General features: G+C 50.1%; 1 long non-coding RNA gene across 1 annotated transcript; it reads left to right on the top strand.

Moving 5' to 3' along the window:
* Positions 1 to 371: 371 nt before the first annotated feature.
* On the top strand, positions 372 to 15838 carry LOC135365650 (uncharacterized). Its single transcript, XR_010413849.1, has 2 exons — positions 372 to 1211; positions 15027 to 15838. It is a non-coding gene; the product is annotated as an uncharacterized LOC135365650 (long non-coding RNA).
* Positions 15839 to 22192: the final 6354 nt, after the last annotated feature.

Raw genomic sequence — 22192 nt, 5'->3', positions numbered from 1 at the left:
CCAAGGCGAAGGTGATTGTCCCCGCATGGGATGGCGCCCCCCGCAGGCGTGACATCCTCGCGGACTGGTGGTCCCCGCGCGCGGGCACGCATCCATCCATTCACTGCGATTCTCTGAGCCCAGCGCGGCCCTGAGACTCCGACCGAATCTATGAATGGGGAGAGGCAAGCGAAGCAACGTCTGCTTCCACTCCCCGCTTCCCCGCCCCCTCCTCCGCCTCCCTCCAGACTGAGCGAGCCAGATACTAAGTGACAAGGGGCCGGGGCAGGCGGGGGGAGCACTGCGGGGGCGTGCAAGAGGGGGTGCAAGTCTGGCTGGAGACAGCACTATTTATATACTCCGGAGCTCCAGGACAAAGCGAGCAGATCAGAGTCCCCCCACCCAAGCCCAGAGCCTCCCCGGCCCCTCCCAGCGGCTCTGATTTCATTACCCCCCCTCCCCGGGGGCGGGCTGGCAGGTGCGGGGGTGGGAGCCGTCTCCGAGCCAAAGGTCCGGCTGCTGACGTCGGAGCGCCCGCTCCTGTCAATGAACGGCAGCGGCAGCCTGGGGACTTGTGTGGCAACGAGGCTACAGACGTCATCGCCTCCTGTTGGACGCGGGGGGTGTCCGAGCTGCAGCTCCGGCTTAAAGGAAAACTCTCCAAGTTCCAGGCAGCCGGGAGAGTCGTTCCTGAGAGCACATGCACCCCCGAAAGCCCAGTGTGCGCGGCGCAGAGCCTGGCACACGCGCGCACACACGCACACACGCGCGAGCTCACACTCGCACTCCTGTTCTCGCTCGATGTGCGGGTCCCAACTTGCGGCCGCAGAGACGCTGGGCTGAAATGGACCGGTCTTCGTTGGTGCCGAGAGTGCTCCACGCGGCTGCCCTGGCGATCCCGGGGGCGGGGGGCGGGGGGGAAAGAAGGACACCCCACCGGTTGTGAGTTGTCTCCCCCTTTTCTGAGAAGATCTGCGCGAAACCCAGGGTGCCCGGAGCCTTTGGAATATGCCTGCGGAGCGGAGCGGAAGGAGCGTTCTTGGAGGGGTCCCGAACTTGGGCCACCGGCCTCGCTTGGCAACTTGCTTTGCGCAGTTCTCAATGGAGCCCTGGACCCACCGTGTTCCTGGCCGGTTGGCTTCTTTTTTCCCTCCGTTTCCCTCTCTCTTTTTTAAACGTACCAACTTGAAAGGAAGCGGAGAGCAGATCCGCGCTTCAGCACACTTTGGCGGGTAAGTTGATAGTTGCTTTTACCTATTATTTAACCCTTGAGAGTCCGGAAAAACTTAACTCTGACCTTTTTCCGACTCCCCCCCCCCCCCCGCCCCCATCATTTCCGTCCATCCTTTCTGGCATTAAGACGGTGTGCGTGTGTGTGGTTTGGGGACATGACTGCTTTGGAGGAGGGCTGGCTAGTGGGCTTGGGGAAGAATAAACCTGAGTCTGTAAGGCTCAAGGGGCTGCACAGGAGGTGAGAGAGACTGCAGCCAACCCCAGCGCTGAGCGATTGCCTCCGGGCTGCCTCCTGACCGGAGTTCGCAGCTCCAAGTTCCCTGCGAAGGCTGCCCCCCAGCTGCAAACCGCATCCGTGGTGATGCTAGCCTGGCAGGTGCGTGATGGAGAAGCTAAGAGGAGCTGCTGGTGCTCCCAGCCCCTTCCTTGCTCCCTTCTTGGCCTCCCTCCTGAGTTCTGGATGGGGGCAAGATCCCCCTCCTCCTCTTTCCATCCCTCACCTCTGCTGCCACTCATCTTGCCCCTCCACCCCCCACCTCTCCCAACCCCTTTTCGCAAAAGACTACATGATGTCATGGGGAGGAGGATTCCGAGTCTCCAGCACCTGAAGGCATCACTATATTGCATTCTGCAGCATTTTATTTTCTTCATTCCACCCAATTTTCCTTGCAATCCATTGAAAACATCCCCCACCAAACATCACAAGCAGTGCCCCCCTCCCAGAACCCCACTCCTGCATGAATAGACAGGGCCAGGGGTCCCAATACAGAGCATCCCACCTCACCCCCTCCCAGATTAGGAAGAAATCAGCAGAGGGGCCCGAGGAGCCTCTCTTCCCTGGGTTCTGAGCTCTCCTCCCCTCTCAGCTTACCCTTCTAGTGGAGAGAAGAAGAGGAAGGAGGAAGGAGGGAGCGCGCCAGCGAGCGCAAACAGCCCCCTAGACGTAGGGCAGCTCTGCCTAACGGACTGTGGGATCTCTGTGCCCTTCCCTGCCTCCTGCCTTCCCTGCCTCTCCAAAGGGCCTGCCCTCCATCTCCCTCCCTGGTCTCTACTCCCCACCCCTTCCGTCCTCGCTCACTCCCCTCCACCTAACCCCACCTTCACTCTCCTCTCCGAGGGGGGAGGGCCGGGGGTGGGAACAGAAACCCCCAAAGCCCCAGCCCAGGGCAGAGAGATGTCGAAGAAACGCAAAGCCCTCGAGGGTGGAGGAGGTGGAGGAGAGTCCCTGAGCCCAGAGGAGGAACCCGCTGCCTGGTCTGGGGGCCGCGGCCGCCAGGAGCAAGGTAGGGGGAGGGGGAGGAGGAGAGGAAAAAGGAGCGGCCGGGAAGCCTTTTGGAGTTGAGATCCTCTGCAGGAATGCTCTAGCTGGTCTTCGTCACAGCTTCCCATGTCAAGGCAACTTGAGTAGACTTTTTCCCCCCACAAATGGGATTTTACTTGTGTCTTCAGGCAATTGGGGGTAGGGTGGGAATGAGCTGATTCAGCCGGTGCTGGAGACCCAAATTTGGGAGAACTTGAAGCTCTGTGGGGAGAAATGGAAGGTGGGGGTGGGATGGGAAAGGAGGCAGGAAGAGGCCAGGGAGGTGTGGAGTGGGGGCTGCTGACCATTTCCCGGTCCTCTGCCTGCCTTGTCCTGTGCACTGGTGTGACAGACCATCCTGTGGATATATAGGTTGCATGGCTGTCTGCGTGCCCACAACCTGTGTCTAGAGGGTGGGGTGCCGATGCTGTCCCCCTCGTGCCTGTGGCCGGGGAGGGAAGGCAGGGATGATGTTGCCTTCTCCCTTGCTTCTCCAATCCAGGGATGCTAAGGGTTGCGTCATGTTGAATCCTCACCCTTGCACAGGCAGGCCCTTTGCGTTCTACTGAAGTTAGAGGGAAGGTTGGAAGCAAATCTGGGGATGTGTTGTGATTCCAAGGAGAGCTGTTGTGATAAGAGCAGTGAGGCACTCCTTTCCCTAGAATAATACCAAGGAAAAAGTGAAGGTGGGAAATTTCCTATGCAAACAAAAGTAATACCTGGGTATCTGATTTCCACATCAAAGAAACCCAAACAGACACCTTTTATTTCACTTAAATCATTGTGGATTTGGTTAAAGGTAAGCCCAAAGGAACCAGTCAAGCTTTTTCTGGGCTGTCATTAAAAGACAAAGGAAAAATGACCCAGATGCAAATATTTTGCTGTTGGTTAATTGTGGAAGAAGAGATGGAAGGGCTCATGGAGGGGGGGGTGGGATCTGGATCCGGGCAGGTGGAGGAGTTCTTCTGAGCATTTGCTTTCCTTTCCAGAACTGAGCCTTGTGGTCTTGGTTGGTGGCAGGGGCAGGTCTGAGCAGAGCACCAGGAGACATGGGCGTGTGTCTCCAAAATGGAGTCATGGCTCTTCTGCCCTGACGTCATAAGAAACACAAAGTCACCAAGTCCTTCCTGCACAAAAGACATGAATCTCTGTGGCCACTGGGAACATTTTGCATGGTTTGTGTGTGTCAAGGCAGAGGTTAGGTGTAGGCTATCCCTGGACAGTGTATTTTGGAGTTGATAGAAATAGACGAGAGTAGTGTTGTCCGTTTACCTAGAAATAGGTTGTATTTTAGTGATTGCCCATATTTTGACTTTATTTGTTCAGTTATGATCTGAGAGCAAAAGTCAGTACATTTCTTAAATTAATTTTACTGGAAAAATGGCATTTGGTAATAAATTCAAATATTGCAAATGGCTTTACCTGAAGGGTTGGTCTTTTTCCATCTTTGGGGAGAATAATTTGGTATCACCATGAGTATCTGACACATTCCTTGGCTCTGTCTCCAGCATCTGGTTTTGGCCTGAGGGTTACTCTCAAAGATGCGTACCCTGTTCTTCTGCTTAAACAACTATGAAATCTATGGGAACTGACGTCATTATCATGGTAAATAACAACACGGGACCGTTTTATGGCATTCTAATAATTAATGAATACATGACTTCCGGTTATAAAAGAAATAAGAATTGTCTTTTAACAGACCTATCTCCTCTTTTTTTGTGGGAATGCGTGGTATTACAACTGAAAAAGGTATGCTCTGGAGGTCCTGTACTAATAGCAGCAGCTAATTTGCTCATTCCCCAGTTCAATAGGACCCGGCAGAGAATATATTGCAAGTCAGGATAGGCGACAGTAAGTACCTATATCCATATTATGCAGAGATTATAATAATTTTGAAATGACTTGTTGTACAAATTGGTTTTGTTCTAGAGCTTACAAATATCTAATGATTTCACTGTATCCTTTGTATCTGGCAAATAAAAATGCCACTTGGTAATCGCCTGTGAGGATGTAACTGTAGAAACCATTAAGACTGTAAACACTCAACTACTGTATTATGATGAATGCATTTATTTGGGAAATGGTAGCCAGGGCACAAGCCCAAAGTGGTGGCAGATCATCTCTGTATATGGCAGGACGTATGGCTGAGCACACTGTGACCGCGGGAGACGGGGAGGCCAGGTGAGACCCGGCATGTGAGTGCCCTGTGGTTCTGCTCATGCACCCCCACGCGAGGCCAAGGGCCTGGATCTCCTCCACCTCCCCAACGCAGTGCTGTTCTTGTTTTTCCTCTGGGTCTCTCAGCCAGACTTGACAGTATGCGCACTGGAGAACAGTGGAAAATATTTACATCAGTCTAGCTGACCTTGAATGTCAGAAGGGGCTTCTTTTAAGTCTAGTGACTTGGAAGGCCAATGTGTTTGTTCGTTTTAACCATCGAAAGTATATTATAGCGTGTATTAAATTAAGGCAATTGGAAATTAAATTTCAGTGGTAGTCATTGATTATAAGACCATCTGTCAGCAGGTTGGCTTGATCCAAAGTTTTAAATAGCTGATAAGTAAACAGGTTACCTGGAGAGAAGATGGTGGGGACTTGGAACCTAGGAACAGAAATCCATCATGCCTTTTCATGCCCTTACCTACCACCAATCTATGCCAGGGTGCACACAGTTCCCAGTCATGGCTGGTGGGTATTCGCTTCAGGTCCAACATGGATATTTCCCGGTTCTTGTGTTGTAATGGCTCCTGCCCTCTTTATAGGTTCTGTTCAGGAGATCCCTTATGGGGATGAAGGTAAGGTCCTACCTGGGTCATGGTGAACACCATGGATGGTTGTGGTTTTCTCCCCAACTGTGATCACTCCATCCTATTTCATTTAGCTGAGTAAAGAGGAAAAGGAAGTGCGCTGTCCTAGCTTTGGCTGGACGTTTCTTTGGATGTCCATTGAAATTATCTGGCGTGTGCAAGTGTAAGCCTGCATACACACATGCTGGTGTGTGTTGTGTGTTGTGTGTGTGTGTGTGTAAAGTCACGGCCAGAATACTGTCCCCTCATGGGTCCCAGCTGAGTCCAATATGTGTTCAGATTATACTGGTGAAAGATATTGGCATAAAGCGTTCAACTTATAAAGATTTTGTCTTTACAACTAAGAGTTTGGCGTGCCAATGGACAATGCCCGCCACAGTTTATGCTTTGCTCTGCTTCTACTTTTCTTCATTGCTTTGAACTTAGACACAAGAGGATGTCCCGATGTTCAGTTAGCTGTGAAGATGATGGCTCTGTTGAAGGCTGTATGGGAAAGTCTGTGACGAAAACACTGAATAATTTTATTGGTTGATCTTATTCCACGGGAAGATACTCAGATGTTTTCCATTCTTTTCACATTCTCTTCATTTTAGTTCCTTTCTGAGGAATTATTCTTTACTTGGAAGCTGGTTTGACCATAAGACAGGTCATTAGCCACCATGTGCTGAGGCTCAGTGGGAAGCCCAGTTTCCCCAGCCTCCCTCTGGTGAGAAGCCTGCTCTCCTGGCCTGTCCATCTTCCCGCCCTTACCCTGATTATTGTGTATTGTTTCGTCCTCTAGCTTTCACTCTTATTTCTTTTGGGATTATTTTTGAATGAAAATGATGTCTGTTGTTCATTATGACATTCCATACATCTAATGAGTGTTTTAAACATAAGTAGTTTCTATTTTTGATGGAATTGGCTAAGATCCCATCTAATGCAGTTTTCCAGATTCCTACCACGGCAGAGTCCCCTGAAGGGGAGCCTCTGTATGGAGGGGAGCTAGGGCAGGTCTGGATAGGAACTATGGCCTACTCGCAGTTCACATTCCCCAGACTTCCTGAGCTGCAGGGAAACCGACTATGGGTAGCTATTCCTTCCTCCGATGAGCGAATGCCTGGAGCAAACATATGGTTTCCTACAACTGTGTATCTCCTTGACATCACAGTGGCATTTGGGTTTTGTGGCTTCCCTGTATTATTAATGGGTCCTTGGTTTGGAGGGCATTCTATGCCTCTAAAACTCATTACAGATAAACATCTAGATTGTTAACTGGCTTACATCTCCATGACCCCCCTGACACCAGTTGGAATGATTTTTTCCTAACAGATTAATTTTTTAAAATAATTGACTAGATTGTTTTGTTATTATGAAAAAATCTTTTAAAGGGTGATTTATAATCACTAATAGAAAAGAGTGGGCATGACCTCTGGAGGAAGAACTGATGCTGAAGAACATTCTTTCAGAAGTTTGAGAGCAAAGAGCTGCCTGTTCAGGTATTTTTTGTAGTTCTGTTAGCTTCTCTGGCTCCCACCAGGAGGACCATGCAGTTTCGGGCACCAGAGATGCTGGAGGAGAGAGGAGAATGGGAGTCGAAGACTTCTTACACTTGAACCAGAAAGGAAATAACACGTGTCTGGAAAACAAAAGGCACCCTGTTGTGTGTCTCCTCGTCCATAACTTTAGAAGGTTGAACTGGATGACCTGGATGGTCAAACCTCTAAGACTTGGTTGTGTTGGTGTGAAGAAATGGACAGATCGCACTGGACCGCAGACTCCGTGGTAACTCACTAAGGGGGCCGAGTGTCTGAAACGATAAAAGTGCCGAGTCCCACGCATATGCAACAATCACTGACAAAGCGTCGGAGTTCGCTGTGACTTCATTACAAACATCTGAAGTATACAGGGAGGAATGATTTGTTATAACATACAAGAAAAACCCAGCATCCGCTGATAATATGTTAATGCAATCTGTCCTGCTCTCTGCTTTATATGAAGCTCTTTTCTTGCCCATTTCCTCCAGGCTTCCTTATTCAGTGTGTGTCTGATTGTCAGGTTTCTGAAGTCATTGTTATTTAATTGTCTGAAATGCAATGCAGAAGAATTTCAAAGTGGCACTGAAGTGTTGCCAATGACAGGATTTCAGGATGTCCCTGAGAGTGACGCTGGGAACAGGGCCACGCCTGTGCGAAGCCACTGGAAATGAGTTAGGCTTTCGTCTGAAGAAAGAACAACCACAAGGAGTATCCAGTGTCCCCACTCCTATATATTTTATGCCATTGGATTCTATTTGGCAAACATGTTTGGAATAAGCAGTGCACCTGTGTGAAGTGCTGGCCACACGGGGTCCTCAGGGATGGGCATGGCCTCGGGGTCACTGTGGGGATGTGAGGTCTCACTCATAGGACAAAATGCTCTCTGAGATTTTCTTATTTTGCTTTTTTTTAATCATCTGCCTCTCTCTAGGAGAATGTATTTTTGATAAAGGCAGAAATATTTTTTCTTTCTTTCTTTCTTTCTTTCTTTCTTTCTTTCTTTCTTTCTTTCTTTCCTTTCTCTTTCTTTCTTCTTTCTTTCTCCTTTCTTTCTTTCTTTCTTTCTTTCTTTCTTTCTTTCTTTCTTTCTTTCTTTCTTTCTTTCTTTCTTTCTTTCTTTCTTTCTTTCTTTCTTTCTTCCCATTGTGTACTTCTAGAAGTTAGAATTTAGAATAAAGCCTGGAAATAATAAGTCCTCTGTAAATATTTGCTGGACAAATGTGCGAATGAATGATTGCACTCCCCTTTTAATGGAACTTTTCTGTGGATGTAGGATGCACAGAAGGTATCACAGAAAAAGGTTAAGGCAGACTTTTAGGAGAGCCTATAGATGGACTCCATGCCCCCCACTGTCCCTGCTTTGGTCCATCTGTGTTGTGAGGTGCCACTCAGTTACAAGTGGTGAAATCCAAAAAGAAGGAACTACAGACGAAGGGTTTTTCAGGAAGGTTCTGGAGCAGCGCATGGACTTCAGGGACAGTCACAGATAGAGTGGTGGGACCCACAGCCTTGGACTTGGCTCTTTCTCCTACCTCATCCATTCCCCCAGATAACAAGGTCAACAACAGGTCAGTCCCTTATGACCCTGAGCAGCGGCACCTGCTAGCCCAGCCGAAATAGCCCAAAGACAAAATTTCTCATTCTGTGATGGGGTAGGGTCTCTTTCTATAAGAGGTTGTGCATCAAACAGGACAGCCGCCCCCTCACCGAGACAGGCAGCCCCACTCCTGCCCCTTCTCCCATCAGGAAATCACCGGCACTTCTTTTATTCTCTAGTAAAATTACGCAGCAACACTCTCCTTCCACACTGGGGTCCCAAGGGAGACCCGGGCAGCTAATAGAGGCCCCAGTGGTGTGTCACCTGAAAATTTCGACACACAGGTAAGCTCTGATATCTGCGTTCACCCTATTCCTTCCTTCCAGGTTCCCCACCTTTCAGCTAAGTGGACAAGTACTTTCTGTGATTGTTTACGAAGTTTCCTCTTCTGAGAGCTTCTTTCTCCATTTGGTGTCTCATTATGGAAACCTTAAGCATCTGTGGAGGCCCCTCCTCATTTCTGCCTCCTCCGTGAAGCCAGGGCCACCTCCACCAGGGAGGCACCTTTTTCCTCCCGAGTCTGGAGCTCTGGGTGGTGTCCTCGGCTCGCACCACATTCAGTATGGCATGAGGATCACGGTTCAGTAGTTTTTGAACCCCTCTTCCTCCCACTGGCCTGAAAGAGTCTAGAGAAAAGGAGTGTGTTACAGACACATGGTGTAGTCCATAGAGTAATAAGTTATCACTTGTCCAAAATGTATGCATGGGGGGGGGGGGGGCGGCAACCTGGAGAAACAAAGCCTCACACTCGTGCATTGATTAGAAGCTCTGTACTAATTACCAGGGATGGTCTCTGCATGGTGTGGGAAAGCGATTAAAAATTACCATCAACTTTGATAGCATTATTTAAGAGTAATTTTATAATTTAATAGACTGAATCATGTGGTGCTTTGGAGATGATAGAAAATGTAAGGATAAGACTTGTTTTGCTTCAATGACGTCTTTACAAGGTGGATAGTTGATAAGCAAAAATGCTAAAGTTTCGTTAGGAAACTCTGTCTTGTTGAAGAAGGAAATTGACCAGATGTCCAAGAGGATGAGTTGCACTAAAGAACAAACACCTTGCATGAAAAATTGCATTAGTGTATTTATAAGTAGCACCAAGTCATTCCACACGTATTTGGATATTCCCGAAGTTCCGTCCCTACCCGCCCTGCCATCACTGGGTCAGGGACTCCCTGCCCTGCTGCTCTGTCCCACCTTCCCATGAGCCGCACATACCTTTATATGCCACGAACTTGGGTGTTTCTTCAGAACGCTGCATGCTTTTTTTTTTTTTTAAAGATTTTAAGCTTTTGTTAATGTAGTACATTCCTGAGTCAATCTCAACTAAGTTCATTAGTAAACCTTTTTATCATTCACTCATAAAGCATGTGCAGAAGTGCTGTAACATTTTGGAATGGCCTCAACCAGTGTTTCTCAGATAGTGGGTAGTAACCTATTTGTGAGTCATGGCATCTATTTTTAGTGAGTCCCAACCAGATTTCTAAAAACTGAATGGAATGGGGGAGAAGGCAAGGAGAGGCTGAGGGGGCAGGAGGGGAGGAGGGGCCAGTGGAGGGGTGGTGGTGGGGAGGAGTGAGAGAAGAGTGGAGAGGAGAAGAGGAGGTGGAGGAGAGGGGAGAGAAGGGGAGAAGAGCGGGGGAGGGGAAGAGGAGGGGAGGAGGAGGGGAGGGGAGGGGAAGGACGGGAGGGCCAGAGGGTCAGAGTGAATCCAGCAGACTGGGCAGGTATTATTTAGTGACATGTGTGTATATTTGGTCTATTGTAAAATAAATTTCCTACTGTGAGTTGAAAAAGTAGTAAAATCATGGGTCTGGACCGTATTTGACAGGTATCTTGGTAACAGTTGTGGCATGATGCCAGAGTTGTGGCTTCTTGGTGAAAAATGATACATTAAAGCAAATCTCTGGATCAAGGATCAGCTCCCTAGGGCTCTGTGCCTTAAGAATGCGTTAACATAGTAGGACCCGCAAGGCCTCCGCCTCCTGGTTTGTCCTGACAGGGCAGCCCTGCTCCCAGCCCTCCCCAGGGTAGCTCCTGGGATGTGCCTCCAAGGCTTCCGTGTGAACTTTGGCTCCCCAGCTAGATTGAAAACAATTTCAAGAGCATGATCAAGTCTTCAGTCCTGTTTTTCTTCTAGGAAGGAGCGCAGAGTAGGTCGTCAACAGATGACTTCATGTTCATGGCTGCGACCAGGGCACACCTGTGTGGTGGATCCCGCAGGGAGAGGTGGGAGGAGGGCCAGCAGGAGGACAGATGGGAAGGTCCACCCTTGGGGCGCTCCTGGCAGGGCAGCTCAGACAGCTGGGTGTGGGGCGCTTGGAGGGATTGGCGGGAACCCCTCTCCTCCTGGCACACAGTCAGTCCTCATGGGCAGGGAGAGTCTTGTTTCCCCGCGGCTCCATCAGTGAGAGGAACCAACTGTGCTCCACCTGACAGCACAGAATGAAAGGCACACTCTCCTTCCAAAGATCATTTCTGTGCTCTTGGAAACTTTTCACGTCTAATTCTCAATCTGTATGTGCTTGGGTGCTATTTACTTTTTTTTTTTTTTTTTTTAAGTGAGATTCTTTTAGGCGTCCACTGATACAGAGCGTAGCTTTTCACCACCACCTCCCCCCCCAGAGCCCAGGAGGCTGGACTTTAGCGCCCCCCATTTATGCCGCAATTGGTGCATTGTCAGGTATCACTTGCTATTTTATACTTTAAAATGTTTAACGTTAAATGCAGTGGGTACATACAGTTCTTTACTTTTCCCCTTCAAGTGTGAAATCTCACCAGTCTAGATTGGATAGGTAAAGAGGTAAAATAATGAAATAAATCAAGAAATGCTTTGCGGATATCTACATGCCAATACACAGAAATTAATGCCAAATCATCTTTGGAAATGTTTGGTACAGCTATGGCGTTCAGAACGCAGGCCTGACGATTTGAACTTTCCAGTTCTCTTTTTAAAACTGGAAGCAGTAAATTACTATTATTTTACTCCCTGGCCACTCAACTTGGTTCTTAACTGATGAGGCACCATTAACAATCTGGTCTGAGTGTGGATGGAGAGAGAGAGAGAAGAGAAAATGAGTTCACCATCACACAGTCTCATGTTCACTGTGTGCGAAGCACCAGCCCCTTAGATGGCCGACAGGCAAGGGCGCGTTTTCCAGCCCCTAAGGAATTTACAGTCTTTGCAGGAAGATAAGAATGTGTTACACGAGCCATTAAGCAAGTAGCTTCATGGAAGCCATCCAAAGGGTCACAGAGGCTTCGGATAGGGAGTGATCCATTTCTTGCAGGCTAGGTTGAGTTGAATCATGACATGTTCATGAGGCGGCAGGGAGCTGTTCCTCATGCACAAGCTTTGGATTTAACAACCGGAGTCCATTCCTGCAACTTTCCCTTCATTTAGAAGAGATTTCTTTAGGACAGCTTTCACTGGACTCAGTAAGGCTCACCGAAAACCCTTGTTCTGATCATGTTTCCTTCAATGTGCTCTCTTTGTTGCTGCAATTTTTAAAATTTACTCTTGAATAAAAAGTAAATGTAATTTGTAAACATTGAAAAGATACAACAGGTATAAAATATGTTTTCTTTTGTGTTTTCTTTTTAGGACTGGTTCCCACTCCTTTCCATTATAGATCCTGCCCGTTTCCTCTAACTTTATTCTTAACAAAGCTTATCCTTTTTTTAAATTGCTCTTGTAAATGGAATTATTTTCCCCATTAATTTTTTTAGACTAGTTTCTTGTCTATGGTGAACACCATGGATATTTTTGTAAACTGCTTTTTAAATCTTGACATGATCTCGAACTTACAGAAAAGTTGCAAGTACAGTAGAACGGCCTTGTTTTTTTTTTTTCCCAGAGCCATTACCCTGACTAAATATTTAGTGTGCACTTCCTACAAACCAGGGCAGACTGGTCATGGGTCCATTGCTAGCATGCAGCCCTCAAACCCCACTCACATTTTGCCAGCCGTTCCCATAGCATCCTTAGTAGCAAAGGATTGGGTCCTGAGCCACCCGTGGCCCCTGTCCTTGGTGTCCTCCAGTCTGGAGCAGTTCGTCGGTCTCTCAAAGACTTGCAGCACCTTGGTGTTTTTAGAGATTATGACCAAGTTATTTTGTAGAACGTGTCTTGGTTTGAGTTTGTTCTGATGTGTCCTCATGGTTAGATCCTCCCATTGGGAGGAATATCACAGAAATGGTGCTGTGTTTTCCTTATTGCATCTCAACAGATGGCCCGAGAGTTAGGTTTGTCCTATTACTGACGGTGTCCACCTTGACCACGCATTCATTTGATTAAAGTAGTGTCTTCCAGTTTTCTCCATTATAAAGTTTCACTTTTCCCCCTTCTGAGCAGCAAGGAATTTGTGGGAAGGTAGTTTGATCCATTCTATTCCTCTTCAAACTTCCAATTATTCACTTGTTGATTTATCTGAATTTGGACTCTGGCTCTCCTTATTCACAGGTTGTAATACATTACAGCCACTATTTACTATGAGGCTCATATCGCCCCCGATTTGGCAAGTGTGAGCTCCTTCGGGGTAGCTTCTGTATCTTTGGACAAATACATGTCTATCTCAGTCTTGATCTCTTTCTCTGTGTCTTCCTATGTAGAGAGACCGAGACATACACACACGTATAAACATGTTCACATCTCTAGTTTTTTCTATATTTATCTATATTCAAAACCAGGAGTTCATGCCAACACTATCATTCTAATCCACTGTCTTAGGGTTCACTCTAGGTGTTTCTTTTCTCACTCTCTTCTCTGACCGTGAGAAACCCGTCCAGCTGTATCTACCCCTGTGCAATCTGAGGAATTCTCTTCCCTCACTGCTGCCACCGCTCCCCTGTGTGGACACCGTCCTCATGCATCCGGGTGGTGACGCGAAGATCTGGTCCAGCACAGTGCTGCCCTTGGCCTTGGCTGAGCTGCCTGTCTGGCCCCATCTAATGACCTGAGGACTGAATTGTTCAGGAATGGGAAGAGGAAGAAGAGAAAGAGAGGGGCAGAGGATGTTTGCACGCTGATTCTGTATACTTACCTACCGTACTGATTTCTTACGTCATTTATACTTGCTCTTCAGATTATTTTTTCAAGCACCTCAGGTGATCAGTTACGACTAATGGTGACTTGACCTCCTCACTCCAAGTGTGATACCTCGTCTTCTCCTCATCTGACGGCGGCGTTGCCTGATACTTCCAGAATGTCATGACAGTAACAATGATAAAGATGTTGTGGGGATGCTTCTTCTGTTTTCTCACTTACTTAAGTGCTGGCCTTTGGGAAGAGACAGGAGACCTCATCAGCCTGATTATTCCTAAACTCGAACCTGGCTCCATCATGCACCTGTACCCAGCCATGGGCGGGATTCCCACCGACTGTAAGGCAACCCTCCCCACGGTCTGTGGGGCCCCCTGTGCTCCAGCTTCACCTCCTTCGCCAGCCTGGCCTCAGGACTTTTGGTAACAGCAGCATCAGGAGTGGATGTTGGATGCAGAATTTCTGTCAAATGACTTTCTACCTCCTATAGATATATTCATGCGATTTTTTGCTTTTGATCTGTTAATCGCTTCAAAACATTTAAAGCTCCCCATTCACTAGGAAGTTCCCGACTAAGTACAACTGAGGTTTGTCACACCACTTGGTCAGGCCAAGTGACTCAGAGAATCCCATGAATTGAATATATTTCTCGGTCCCTCTCTCCCTGTCCGGCACCTCACCACGGTAAACACCTTGTGCTCCTCCTTGGCCGAAAAAATGATCAGGATCTTTGGCTGATTTTCTAGAAATGCCTTTGGGTAAGACACGGCCACCATGACAGGGGGTCATTTAGACAGAGCCAACTGAGTCGTTTGGGTGTGTTCAGAAGGCTTTCTGCACACGCTCCGTCCACGTGCATGACTCCGTCCCACACAGCCCGGTAGGTTTGGGTCTGGATGTTTTGTGAAGTATGAGGATGCATTTGTTTTAATTAAACCCGATTTTCATGCTTGTACACACTGTACATACCCCCACGACTCTCACGCCTCATGGCGAGTCATCGTTGCCTTGCGTGTTTCTCTGAACCCCTCTTCCGAGCTGTCGCCTCTGCGTCGTTTCCATTGGATTAGGGACACTGTCACAGATCAGCCCACTTAGCTTCAACCTTTTGGTGCCACTTTCCTATAGGTTTTGGATGAACTATTCTCTTTTCCCACGTGGCCTCCTAATCTGGGATTTCTCTGTCGCAGTCTCTCGCCTCTAAGCGTATGTGCGCTTAATAGTCCCCTACAGATTACGTGTTTGGGGAAGGTTAGCAGAGTATAATTTTGGGGGATGCTCTTATGAAACCTAGCAGGAGACAGAGTTTGTGGGGAAAAGAGCTACCCACCTATTTACACACATAACGGAACCTGGGAGTCATTTTCGCTGTGCATAAATGCGTGAAAGCTGATTAGACACCAGAAAAATAATACTTGCACGATCGCTGGGCTGTCTCCCAGCCAAAGCTGGAGCCCGGGTCCAACAATTAAAACAGAGGCGTCTTTTATCTGGGGAAACACCCCTGACATCTCTCTCTTCTGCCCTTCATCTCTCTGCCATGCCACAGGGTGTCCAACCCCAGAGGAAGGTTAGGATCCAGCCCAGGAAGGCCTCCCATGTCCGTTTCGATAGACCTGCGGGATCCGCCTCCAGAGCTCTGTTCAGCACCATGTTCCCATGTTCAATCCCGTGTATCTGCACCTGCATTTCTACCCGGACTCATGCAAAGCACAGTTTATCTTGTGTCTGCTCAGATCAGCTTCTCCTGCTGAGCCCTGCCAGCCTACGGCCACACCATTCACCGGGTCACCCAACCCAGAAACCTTGGGTCATTTGTGACGGTTGTGTAAATTCTACCTCCGTAGTGCCTCGGTCCCCAAGGCACTTACACCTTCCCCGCTGCTGCTGTCCCAATTCTGTCCCTCATCATCTCTCACTTGGAAGACTCGGGCCCCAGCTTGGGTTCGCATGTTTCTCCTGCGCGCCCTGAACTGCTGGACGGAGTGTTCTAAAATAAAACACGTCCATAATATGCCCTTGGGGAACCCTGCGGTGGCCGGTGTCCAGGGTCGAGTTTGGCAGAAGGGTCCTTCGTTTGCCCCTCCTCGCCTCATCACTCACCGCCTCTGACCCAACCCCATGCTTCAGACCTCTGGGCTCCGGCACCACCTCTCTGTTCCATCCATCTCCTCATCTGCCTGAAGAACTGTCTCCCGTTAATGGCCACAGAAATAGCTTCTCCTTTAGGAATGGTTTCTTAATTTCCTCAAGCAGAGGTTTTCATTCCTTCCCACATACTACCAGTGTACCTGATACATTCCCCTGATTATTGCATGAGTTGATCTGCGTGCCCAGAACAAAATAAATGCTTAAGAAATATTTTAGCTGTATTTCATTTACACATCTATCTAGTGATTATTTGTGTCCATGGTTGTCCGCCTTCTAATTTGGACAGGGCTTGATAATAGGGACTGTGTCTCCCAGTGTTATATCCCTTGTGCCCAGGGCAGTGACTGGCACGTAGTAAGTGTGCCAGGGATCTTTGGTGACGAGAGAGACAGGGGTCACAGCTAGTTTTGTGGTAAATTCTAGCATCACTCCAGTGGAGTTGGCTTGGCATTTTTAAAAAAACTATGAGTATTTCAGATATATTATGCCCAGATTTTCTCCCTACGTTTTTTTTTTTTTAAAGATTTTTTTTTTTATTATTATTCATGAGAGACAGAGCGAGAGAGAGAGGCAGAGGGAGAAGCAGGCCCCCAAGGAGCAGGGAGCCCGATGCGGGACTCGATCCCAGGACCCTGAGATCATGACCTGAGCCGAAGGCAGACGCTTAACCATCTGAGCCACCCAGGCGCCTCTCCCTACGTTTTAAAAGCATGAGGTAGGGGCACCTGGCTGGCTCAGTCAGAAGAGCGTGCAACTTTTTTTTTTTTATGTTATGTTAGTCACCATACATTACATCATTAGTTTTTGATGTGGTGATCCACGATCCATTGTTTGTGCATAATACCCAGTGCTACATGCAGAACGTGCCCTCCTCAATACCCATCACCAGGCTAACCCATCCCCCCACCCCCCTCCCCTCTAGAACCCTCAGTTTGTTTCTCAGAGTCCATCATCTCTCATGGTTCATCTCCTCCTCCGATTTCCCCCCCTTCATTCTTCCCCTCCTGCGATCTTCTTCTTCTTCTTCTTCTTCTTCTTCTTCTTCTTCTTCTTCTTCTTCTTTTTTAACGTATAATGTATTATTTGTTTCAGAGGTACAGAACTGTGATTCAACAGTCTTGCACACTTCACAGCGAAGAGCATGCAACTCTTGATCTCGGGATCATGACTTTGAGCCCCACATTGGGAGTAGAGATTAGATAAAAAAATAAAATCTTAAAAAAATAATAAAAGCATGTGGTAAAACTGGTGATGAGAGAAAAACAGAATGGAAAGTAATGATTAAAAGAGAAATTAGGGCCCACGAGAATAAAAACAGGCTGCTTACCCTCCTGGACCTTTCTTCTATCACCTGCAAAATGAGAAGTAGATGGTCCTTTGCTGCCTGAGACCTCTTCCAGATCGGAAGGATGCTGACTCTAAGTTGCCCCTGGTTGGCTTAGGGGGGATATGGGAACATGAATTATTTGAGTAGACTCTGATAATTCATTCCCTGTTGCTGCAGGTTTGATAACAAGGAAGTGAGTTCAATTTTATAGGGAACATTTATAGATAAAATGAGTAATTTCTTGGCACTAACAGAGAAAATAGTGAGACAGTGAGCTAAGAGAAGTCTTTGCCTCTGTGGATTTCAAACAAAGAGGTCACTGTCTTTGCTTGCTTGGGTTTCACCTGCCAGGAAACCAGGTACCTCTATGTGTGGCGGACACATCTTGGCTGTAGGTTCCTGCTCTGCCTTCCGTCTAACCTTGACGACCCGCTGTGACCCAGGGGGTGTGAATCCAGAGTTAGAGGCACAGCACGGGCCCTGAGAGTCTAGCCAGGCCAGGTGCCCTCAGGGGGCTTGCTGAGAGAGAGGCCTGCAGAGGGCAAGCAGCTGGTCTGCCCCAGGTGGTCCAGGAAGTGAGGCCTGGAATTCCTAGGCTTAAATGCCGGGGAAGGGGATCTGGGAGCTCACCTGCTAGGCGCAAGTGCATCCCTATGTTTGCAGGGTGCCTCGTCTGCATGGCTTTGGGTCAGCATTTACCTTCTCTGGCCCTTTTCTTTATTGGTACAACTATTTGCCTCTGTTTCTGCTGGATGCTTTCAATAAAGCCTTCGCTCCAGTCCTCTGGGGGGTCCTTTATCTTCCCACTTATTGGAGGAAATTATGACCCAAAGATGTTACATAGCTTGTGTGAAGTCTCACAGCTAGTGGGAGTAAAGCTGGGATCTGAACCTGGAATTGTTCCCCTTGTGATGTTTTTTTATTTTTTATTTTTTAATTTATTTTATTTTTTATTTATAATTTTTAAGATTTTATTTATTTATTTGAAAGAGAGATACACAGCGAGAGAGGGAACACAAGCGGGGGAGGTGGGAGAGGGAGAAGCAGGCTTCCTGCCGAGCAGGGAGCCTAATGCAGGGCTCGATCCCAGGACCCCGGGATCATGACCTGAGCCGAAGGCAGACGCTTAACGACTGAGCCACCCAGGCACCCCTCGTGCTGTTTTTTAAAACACCAACTCATCCCCTAAGAACATGAAGCTAATCCATGCTAGGCCTGCACAAGTGTCTGCCCAGAGGCTGTCGGAGGTCTATTCCGGAGGCTGTGAAGCTGGGTCCGCGTGGAACTTACCAGTGAAGAAAGCAGTGGCTTTACAGCCTGAGACTGAGAGCTGCCCTGGTTGGTATTACAAACACGGTTGCTCCTTCCGTGTGTAAGAGCATGTGCGTGTGGCCCTGTGTGCGAGAGTGCGAGACAGACAATAGAGGCTGGGGGAGAAGACACCAACACAACTCTTGATTAATTTTGAAAACTTGATTTCAAAGGGCGGAAGGGTTGGTTGCGTTTTTGTCAACATCTGAAAAATTACCACCACTAGAACATTACCGTATGTCTACGATCAGGTAGTTAGACTAGTAGTTACAACCTAGGGATGTGTGTGTATATGTGTGTGTGTGCATGTGCATGCATGCTTGTTTCATATTTTAACTCATGCAATAATCAGAGCCAGCGTACAGAACACGCATAAACTGTGGGGCCCAGTGGACAGCTAATTTGCTGGTCACACGTGTGTCTCTGTTGAGGGCACAAAGGCTTGACCTAAAGCAGTCGGATTCTATCCACCCAGGGACTGTGACCATGAGCTTGACTGTCACTGCCTGGAGCCCCTCACTGGTCTTTGCATCATAAAGACATAGACAGAGACGGTTGATCTTCTGCTTTACCTGACTACACAGAACGGGATATGACATCACCCACAGTCCACCTGGAAGCTCATATTCTGACTAGTGTCATCCAGACACTCTACACAATGATGGAAACGTGCAGGGCTGGCATTCTGTGTCAGTTGATTAGAGACTGGGAAAACATCACATCACGTTCTCAGGGCCCAATGGAAAACGTGTTCCTCCACGAATGTGTCGGAATGTGCATCCCACCTGAGTTGTGAGGCGATGCGAAGCTGAAGGCGGAGCCAGGTGAAAGGAAGGATTCAGTGGTGGGACAGGTAACTGGTTAGTAGCGCAGCCCCCCCACCCCGCACCCCTGAGCTTCCTGCCGCCAGTGTCCCCTGCCATCCTGCCCCTCTGACCACTAGTCTGCACAGCTCCCCGGGGCATGGCTCTTGACGTCCTTCGTTGTGGGTTAAAGGGGTTCCCCAAAGGATGTGGCAATACCTGGTTGGTTTTCCTTGTGAGGGGTTTCCCAGCAGAGGGGGTGCTGCTCAGAGGACGAGCCTGGGAGCACAGGAACCTGGGGTCAGACCTCACGTGCATCATTGCTAGCTTGGAAACCTCGGGCCACTTACATCTGAGACTCCTCATCTGCCCATGCTGTTGTGGGAATAACACCGCATGTAGAATGTCTAGTGTGGGGCTTGGAGGCAATATGGTGGGAGCAACAGTCATGCTGAAAAGTGACAAAGGGGTGATGTCTGGGCGTGCAGGCATCTGGGGCTGGCGGCCCCCTTCACTGTCCACAGACCACCTGTTCACCACATGTGATGCCCAGAGACAGAAGATGCACATGGAGGCTATCAAGACCTGTGGGATTCCTGGAAGGAGAACTCACAGCAGGCCCCCTGGGCTTCCCTCCAAAGATAGCAGGTCTTCCTTGAGGACCTGGGTTCCGTGGCAGCACAGCCTGTGGGCTCCAGCAGAGCCTGACCCCAAGCCTCGCCGTCCAGCCCAGGGAATCTCTTCAGAGCCTGTGGACATGCTGCAGGGCTCTGGGTGATTAGGGTAACAGGCCACCTTCTAGTAGTTTCCTGAGCTCTGAGGGGCCTGTCCAAGCAGGCACGGGGGCACTGGAGGGCCGGTGATTGTGCAGCCTCAGTAACATCTGTGGGTAAAGGTCTAATCCAGTGGGTGCCATCCCTGCCCCATTCGCCTGGTATAATAATGTGCGCCCCCCCAGGTTTGCATAGCCCGGTAAGGGATGCACAGCACTCTCATGTGATTGTTCTAGGGGGCCCTCACCCCCTTGTCTGGTAGGACGGGACCCTATTTTGCAAAGACAAAAGGTGAACAGCTGGTGTGGAGTCATCCCTTGTGATCTCACCCAGAAGACCTGAGGCCAGGCCATAGTTCCTGCACTGACTCAGAATCCGATCCGGGTGCTGGAATGCAGTGGGGGCAAGCATCTTAGCGATCACTAGTAAATGAGTCCTGAACCATGGGCGCTCAGCGCCTGCATCCGTAGGGTCCCCGCCGCCCCTACCCTGGTGGCTGGCAGGCCCCGGCTGGATAGTGGTCCCAGGACTGGAGCTGGCTCTGCCCTGCTCACTGGTGATGCCATTGCCCCCTCCCTCCTCCCACCCAGCTAGCACACGGCCGACCACGGGCGCTGCTGTGGTACACCGTGTGCACGCTCCTGGAGACCCCTGCCAAGGCTCAGCCCTCCGCCGGCCCAGCAGTCTTCACCCTGAGCAGCCGCCTTCCTGCTCTTGGCCCATCACCCGTGAGCTTCCGCCGTGTCTGCCGTTATCACTCGTGTCTCTCCCGGTCCCCTTCTCCCTGCGCTGCGGGGCGCCCACCCGGGCACACACCTCCCCTCTGCCTTTCCAGCGGCCCCCAGGCCTCTGCTTGCTCCTTTTCTCTCCCATCTGCATGTTCTCCCAGTCTCCTCCACCCTCCCCCGCCACCTCCTGTATAACTTGGCTTAATTGCTGCTTTATTTTAAACATCTTCACTGGATTTCTGGCGATCCCCCAACCCGCCTGTTCATGACAACCGGCTCCTCCTTGTCCTCGGTGTTCTGGTATTTAATGAGGACATGTCCGGGGGTGGGCTCAACATTTTATCCCATTTGGAATTCAGCGGACCTCTTCATTTGAGGCCTTCTGTTTTCCCTCAGTTTTAAAACTGAGTTACTATTTGTTGAGATGTTGTGTCTTCCCCTTGTCTCTTTCGTACCCCTCGCTCCGGCGGTCCTTCCCCTCGCTCTTGTAGTCCTCCCCCTCCCTTCGGCCGTCCTCCCCTTCCCTCCCGCGGTCCTCCCCTCACTGTGGCAGCCCCCCCCTTGCTCCCGCAGTCCTTCCCCTCGCTTCCCTGATCCCCCCCTCGCACCCGCGGTCTACCCCCTTCCTCCAGCGATCCTCCCCTCGCTCCCGGGATCCTCCCCATCGCTCCCACGATCCTCCCTCTCCCTCCAGCGATCCTCCCCTCGCTCCCGGGGTCCTCCCCCTCGCTCCCACGATCCTCCCCTTACTGTGGCAGTCCTCCACCTCGCTCCCGCAGTCCTCCCTCTCCCTCCAGCGATCCTCCCCCTCGCTCCCGGGGTCCTCCCCCTCGCTCCCGCAGTCCTTCGCCTTGCTTCCCCGATCCCCCCCTCGCACCCGCAGTCTTCCCCCTCCCTCCAGCGATCCTCCCCTCGCTCCCGGGGTCCTCCCCCTCGCTCCCACGATCCTCCCCTCACTGTGGCAGTCCTCCAACTCGCTCCCACAGTCCTCCCTCTCCCTCCAGCGATCCTCCCCCTCGCTCCCGCAGTCCTTCCCCTCGCTTCCCCGATCCCCCCCTCGCACCCGCAGTCTTCCCCCTCCCTCCAGCAATCCTCCCCTCGCTCCCGGGGTCCTCCCCCTCGCTCCCACGATCCTCCCCTCACTGTGGCAGTCCTCCACCTCGCTCCCGCAGTCCTCCCTCTCCCTCCAGCGATCCTCCCCTCGCTCCCGGGGTCCTCCCCCTCGCTCCCACGATCCTCCCCTCACTGTGGCAGTCCTCCACCTCGCTCCCACAGTCCTCCCTCTCCCTCCAGAGATCCTCCCCCTCGCTCCCGCAGTCCTTCCCCTCGCTTCCCCGATCCCCCCCTCGCACCCGCAGTCTTCCCCCTCCCTCCAGCGATCCTCCCCTCGCTCCCGGGGTCCTCCCCCTCGCTCCCACGATCCTCCCCTCACTGTGGCAGTCCTCCACCTCACTCCCACAGTCCTCCCTCTCCCTCCAGCGATCCTCCCCTCACTCCCGGGGTCCTCCCCATCGCTCCCACAGTTCTCCCCTCACTGTGGCAGTCCTCCACATTGCTCCCACAGTCCTCCCTCTCCCTCCAGCGATCCTCCCCTCGCTCCCGGGGTCCTCCCCATCGCTCCC

Source organism: Mirounga angustirostris, unplaced genomic scaffold (assembly GCF_029215605.1).
Source record: "Mirounga angustirostris isolate CCGP_5_RB_7025 unplaced genomic scaffold, mMirAng1.0.hap1 SCAF_8, whole genome shotgun sequence".
NCBI classification, from domain to species: domain Eukaryota; kingdom Metazoa; phylum Chordata; class Mammalia; order Carnivora; family Phocidae; genus Mirounga; species Mirounga angustirostris.
The sequence above is the reverse complement of the archived record's forward strand: the minus strand, read 5'-3'. Positions and strand labels throughout refer to the sequence as shown.